This window comes from Vicugna pacos, chromosome 23 (assembly GCF_048564905.1).
Source record: "Vicugna pacos chromosome 23, VicPac4, whole genome shotgun sequence".
NCBI classification, from domain to species: Eukaryota; Metazoa; Chordata; class Mammalia; order Artiodactyla; family Camelidae; genus Vicugna; species Vicugna pacos.
This window is the reverse complement of record NC_133009.1, coordinates 23,402,463-23,408,510: the sequence shown is the minus strand read 5'-3', so window position 1 is coordinate 23,408,510 and position 6,048 is coordinate 23,402,463.

The window sequence follows — 6,048 nt, the reverse complement described above, 5'->3', positions numbered from 1 at the left end:
CAGCGGCCCTGCAACTTTACAGGCGGGACTGAAATTTGTTTACAACCCCAGGCAGAGAGGGTGGATTTGCTCTCTCTGGACCCTTTGTGGACCCGCGCCTCTGGGATGAACAGGCAGTAAGCAGAGTTCTGGTGAGGGTGGGGTGTGTATAGTTATTTACAACAGGCCAACATACCGTCCTGTACACGGAGGCGGGGCTGGGGTCTACGAGGACCCTGTGGCCACCACAGATTCAGCTGTGTGACTGCACGCTCACTAGGGCGGGTCCTAGCACCTGATATTGGCAGGTCTGTGCTGGTGGTTCCTGTAACACAGAACCTGGGGGACACCAGAGCAGGTGGCTGACATTCCCGCAGCTAAGGCAGGGACAAAGGCAGCATCAATAGAGAGCACTTTCTAAGCCCACATAACAAGTGACAGACAACACCACAGAGGGCACTTCCCAGTGGACCTCTCCTGCAGAGGTGTACTCAGTGACTCTTCTTCCCAGCTGAAGCACTCCAACCCTGCCTACCACACACCACAGCTCAGAAATGGGTCTAGAAGCCTCTATTCCAGTAGCAGGGGAGCAGACTCACAGCCTGTCAAGGCTGTGATGACCACAGAACAAAAAAGGAAGGAGGCCTCACTCAACAACAATCAGGACAGACTCTGAACACCACACCACCATCCACATTCCCAGGCAAAGGATAACAGCCAACACTCAGGGAAAAAAGACGTGGCCTGCATCCATACTAAGAACAGCCCTCGCAAGAAAACTATTAGATGCACACAGTCTACACAGGAATGCTCCCACTTTAAATATAAACAAACAAATGAAACAGCCCTTCAAGACCACAGTAGTTAACTGATACTCCTAAATTCACAGAGCCAGAGAGATATGAGTAAAATGCAGAAGCAGAGGAACAACTCCCAGTAGACAGAATGAGAAGTCCCCTAAAAGAACGAACTATGAGATAGACCTCGACAATCTACTAGATCATGACTTCAAAAAAGAGGTGATAACAGCCCTGAAGGAAATAAGAGCGACCATGAATAGAGACAGAGAATACTATAAAAAGGAAATAAAAACTGTAAGAGGAGCCAATTAAAACAGACAACTCAATGGCTGAGATAAGAGCCAATCTAAAGGCAGTCAAAAGCAGACCTGATAACGCAGGGGAATGAATAAGTGACTTAGAAGACTGGATAACAGCAGTCACCCAATCAGAACAACAGACAGAAAAGCAAGTAAAAACCAATGAAAGCAATATAAGAGACCTATGGGATAATATAAAGCATGTCAACCTACACATAATAGGGGTCCCAGAAAGAGAAGAAAGAGAAAAGGGATTGTAAAGGTATTTGAAGAAATCATGACTGAAAACTTCCCTAACCTACAGAAGGAAACAGATATCCAAGTACAGGAAGCACAGAGGGAAGCACAGAGGGTCCCCAACAAAAAGAACCCAAACAGATCTACATCAAGACATATTATAATTAAGATGACCAAAGTTAAAGATAAACAAATGACTCACAGGCAGCAAGAGAAAAACAAAGAGTTAATTACAAGGGAACCCCCATAAGGCTCTCAGCTGATTTCCCTACACAGTTCTGCTGGCCAGAAGGGAGTGGCAAGATATATTCGAAGTCCTGAATGAGAAAAACCTGCAACCTAGGATACTCTGTCCGGCAAGACTATCCTTTAGAGTAGAAGGAGAGGTAAAGAATTTCACAGACAAGCAAAAACTAAAAGAATTCAGCAATATTAAACCTATGCTAAAAGAAATATTGAAAGGCCTACTCTAAATAGAAATGAAGCAGGAATATAAAGAAATGAGTGAACCATAATTGGAAATGTGATAACTACAATGAGTTGCAAGAGAATAAACATGAAGATGTTAAAAAAAAAAAAGACATCAAAATCATAAAAGGTGGGAGGAGAGGGGAGTAATAAAATATAGATTTTTTTCCTCTTTTTTTTTCTTCATTCTTTTTAGGATGTGTTTGAACATAACTACCAGTCTAAAGCAAACAGATATAGTAAGGGGTTAACATGCTTGAAACACAGGGTAACCACAAATCAAAAGTATACAATAGAGCCACAAAAAACAAAAAGAAACCAAGCTAATACAAAAGAAAATTATCAAACCAGAAAAATACCATATGATATCACTACTATATGTGGAATCTTTAAAAAAAAGACAAACGTTTAAAAAACAGAAACAGACTCAGAGACATAGAAAACAAACATGGTTACTGGGTGAAAGTGTGTGGAAAGGGATAAATTGGAAGTTTGAGATTGGCAGATACTAACCAATATATGTAAAATAGATAAACAAGTTCTTATTGTATAGCACAGGGAACTATATTCAATACCTTATAGTAACGTATGGTGAAAAAGAATATGAAAACGAATATATGTATGTTCATGTATGACTGAAGCATTGTGCTGTACACCAGAAATTGACACATTGTAAACTGACTATACTTCAATAAATATACATATATTAAAAAAAATACAAAGCGTGCATGATTCCACTCAGATGAGGTACGTAGAGTCGTCAAATTCATAGAGACAGAAAGGAGAATGGTGATTGCTGGGGGTTGGAGGAGAGAGAGACAAGCAGTTACTGTTTATTAGGTCAGAGTTTTCTCATCTCTGGAAGATGAGAAAGTTCCGGAGATGGATGGTGGTGACGGTTGCACAACAGTGTCAATGTACTTAACGCCACTGAACTGTGCACTTAACAATGGTTGAGATGGTAGACATTATGTTATGTTTATTTTATCGTGATTAATAAATGAATGAAGAGGGATTCATATCCACACACAGGCTTTTCTCCACAGGCCTCAGCAGGTGTCATCAAAAACCCAGTTCTCCAGGTGATTCCCGTGTGCAGCCAAGGCTGGGAAGCACTGGTCTCTGGGGTAATTTTCCCCATCCCTTGTCTGAGGAGAGCTCTGTTCTAAAGCTACAGAAGATGCAGCTCACCATCTACGTGTCCCAGGAGGACCTGATGGGTGTGACCAGCTGACCCACAGGCCGAATGGCCCGGGTGGAGTCCTGGGTGTCCCTCACCCAGATGACTGTAGGCAGCGACTTCATTCCTCTGGGACATCAGCAGGATTGACCAGAGTGACTGCCCACGAGGCTGTGTTGCGAGGAGACATGAGAGAGCCGGAGGAAGTGCTTGCCATGGAGAAAGAGCTTCAAGAAATAATGGGTTGAAGCTTTCAAATCAACCAAGAGTGAATAATTCCCACTCTGTCCTGTCGGCTATGGCCGGGGAATACAAGGATGTGTCAGGCCGGTTCCTGCCTCCAGGAGTTTACAGCTATGTGACTTTACGACTCTGTGTGCCATGAGGGTGTGAGAGTACAAAGACAGCTGGGATGACGGAGTAGGAAAAGCCTGGGGTAAATGATGTCTGAGCTGGCCCTGGCAGGACACAAAGCGTAAAGCCGACCTCCCTGCCACTTTGTCTGGCAACGTCCTTCTTTTCCGATGAGATATCCAAGGCTTAGCGGGATTAGAGACCCACCCAAGGGTCAGGGTGGTTCATAAAAGCCCCAATCCCCACCCCTCCCACACACCCCCCACCCAAAAGCCAGGTTTCCTAACCCCATGCCCCTGATCACTGAAAAGTCCCCAGGAGGCCAACACACAGGTCTCACCACCTACATGTGGCTTCATCCCGGGGCAGGCTCCAGGCTGCATACGGGGTCCAGGAGCTCCAGCCAAGGCAGCCGTCAAAGCCCCCGAGGCTGCCCTCGTCCCCGCCCAGGTGCAAGGAGCCTCCAGGCCACCTGGGGGAGTGCTCCTTCTTGGGGACCTTCAGCATCAAACAGAACTGGGGGTGGCTGTGCTGCGTAACACGCTGGGTGGAGGGAGGCGGGTGGTTGGTGTCCTTTCATGGTCTTCCTTGGCCCTTTGCTCTCCCAGCACAAGGCTTTCCTGATGGAGACACCGTCCCCATCGTTAGGGGGAGATTCGGTCAGTAGAGCCTGGGGGACGGGGACCTCCTCTTTCCGCAGACCCTGCAGCTTTGATGTCACTTAGGTTTCTGTCGACCAACTGGACTATGAGAGAGTTTGGATGAGGGTGCACAGGCAGTGAGTGGTGGAACAGGGCCGACGGCGTTTCAAGCCAAAGAAACTTCACCCACAGAGGCTGAGCAAAGACATCCCAGGGCATGCTTGGAAATTCGAGAAGAGTCTGTCAGTTCTGACCAGAAGTGCAGCCCATGAAGGCAAGGTTGAGATTGAACACTAGAAAGATAAGGGTAGGTCTGAGCCAGACTGTGGAGGCTTTGCCCTCACATGGGGAGACATGGAAGAACGAGGAGCGAGGTGAGACCTCTGGGACTTATTTGTAGTTTGTGGAGCAAATGAATGAATGTCTGAGGAAGACACGCTAGTCGTCGGCAAGATGCCGTGTGTGACAGAGACTGGCAGGAGGAGAGGTCTGTGATAACGTGTCCCCACGGTCTTTTGTCGACTTGGTGACTAGGGTCACTGCTCTGCAGACTCAGATCACTGTTTTCACAGATAAACATAAGCAGCTTAAATGCACGTGGAGATGAACACCAAGGCCAGAGTCTCCCTCCTGGTGCTCCCCGGTGCCCCTTCTTTGGTTTTGCTCTCAACTGCCACAGGCACAGGCTTCCTTTGTCTCCGGGGGAGGACTTTTCCCTGCCTGGTGCCTCCTGGGCTCCCACGGTGCCCGGGCCCTGGTATCAGCTCCTCCAGGCTCACACTTGGCTGTCCATGGCCAGCTCTCCCAGGAGCCCAGCTCAGCTGGCTCAGGCCTCCCCCCTGCTGTGGCTCCACTCTCTACCCTCCCTGAGACCACCCCCAGGAGGTAGGGCAACTCTCCAGCTTCCAGACCCTGGGACAGAGAGGACATGTCCTTTTCTGCTAATGTGGTCTCCCCACATATCACCAGGAGCCCCGGAGCCTTCAAACACAGAAGGTCTAAAACATCTTCTCCAGAGACAAAGTCGCTCAGCCTCTTCAGAGCAGGTGCCTGGACCTCGTCCCAGGGACCCCACAGGCCCCCACTTTCAGAGGTGAGGGAAGCACCATTAGTGCCTCAAAGCTGACTTAACCCAACTAAGAAACACCAGGTAACTCCAGGATCAGAGAAAGAAGAAGAGAAAGAGAAACAGAGAGAGAGTGTATGAGCTCTCCCACTGCATTTATATTGTAGCATTTTTCACAGCACGTTATTATTGTGGTTGTTGCTGTTTCACTTGGGATTTTCCTTAACACTGCATATTCTGTATCTGTTCCAAATCCGAGCATGTAGCATTTGCTTATTAGATACGTATGGAAGAGGGAAGAGAGTGAACAGGGAAGTTGGAAAATGCAACTGAGATTCACCCAGCACCATCTGCGTGGCAGGCTCTCTGCTGGGCACTACATTATTTCATTATGCCTCCCCACAGCCTTATAATGAAGGTATTATTATTATTCTGATTTTACTGATTTAAAAAATGAAGAAATAAGTCAGATGAATAAATGCATGAATGACAAGGCCATTTTTCTCTCCCTTTCCATCATGCAAAAACGGCTTCCGTTTCTGAATTATAAAACATTTTTCAAAAAGTCAGAGAACAAAAAAAATAACATTAAAAAGAGATGAAAGCAGGATGATTTCTGAACCATTCAGTGAAGGATGAAAATAGCTTTGTTATCCAGAGCCTGTCTTTGTAAGGCCATTGTTATCATGAGTTAGAACCTGCATTAACTCAGAAATTAAAATAATAGCCCCATGTGAGCAAATTCTGAAGACACACTCTGTGATTTTCCAAGCGCCTGTTAATATTCCCCTGAACTTTAGTTGGATCTGAATGGTTTAGCATAAGAGAATCCTGTTTAAAAGTTCTACTTCACAAAGAAAAAGCAATAAAATGGGATGGTTCTGAAAAGCCTCTTTTGATATTAAGTAGGACTGAAGTACAAACTCTAAGATGATCGGTGTAATACCCACATTTAGGAATGGGAGGGCCTCACACACACACTGCAGGGGGTGCCTCGGTGGACCGTTCTGGAACCCCTGGAAAT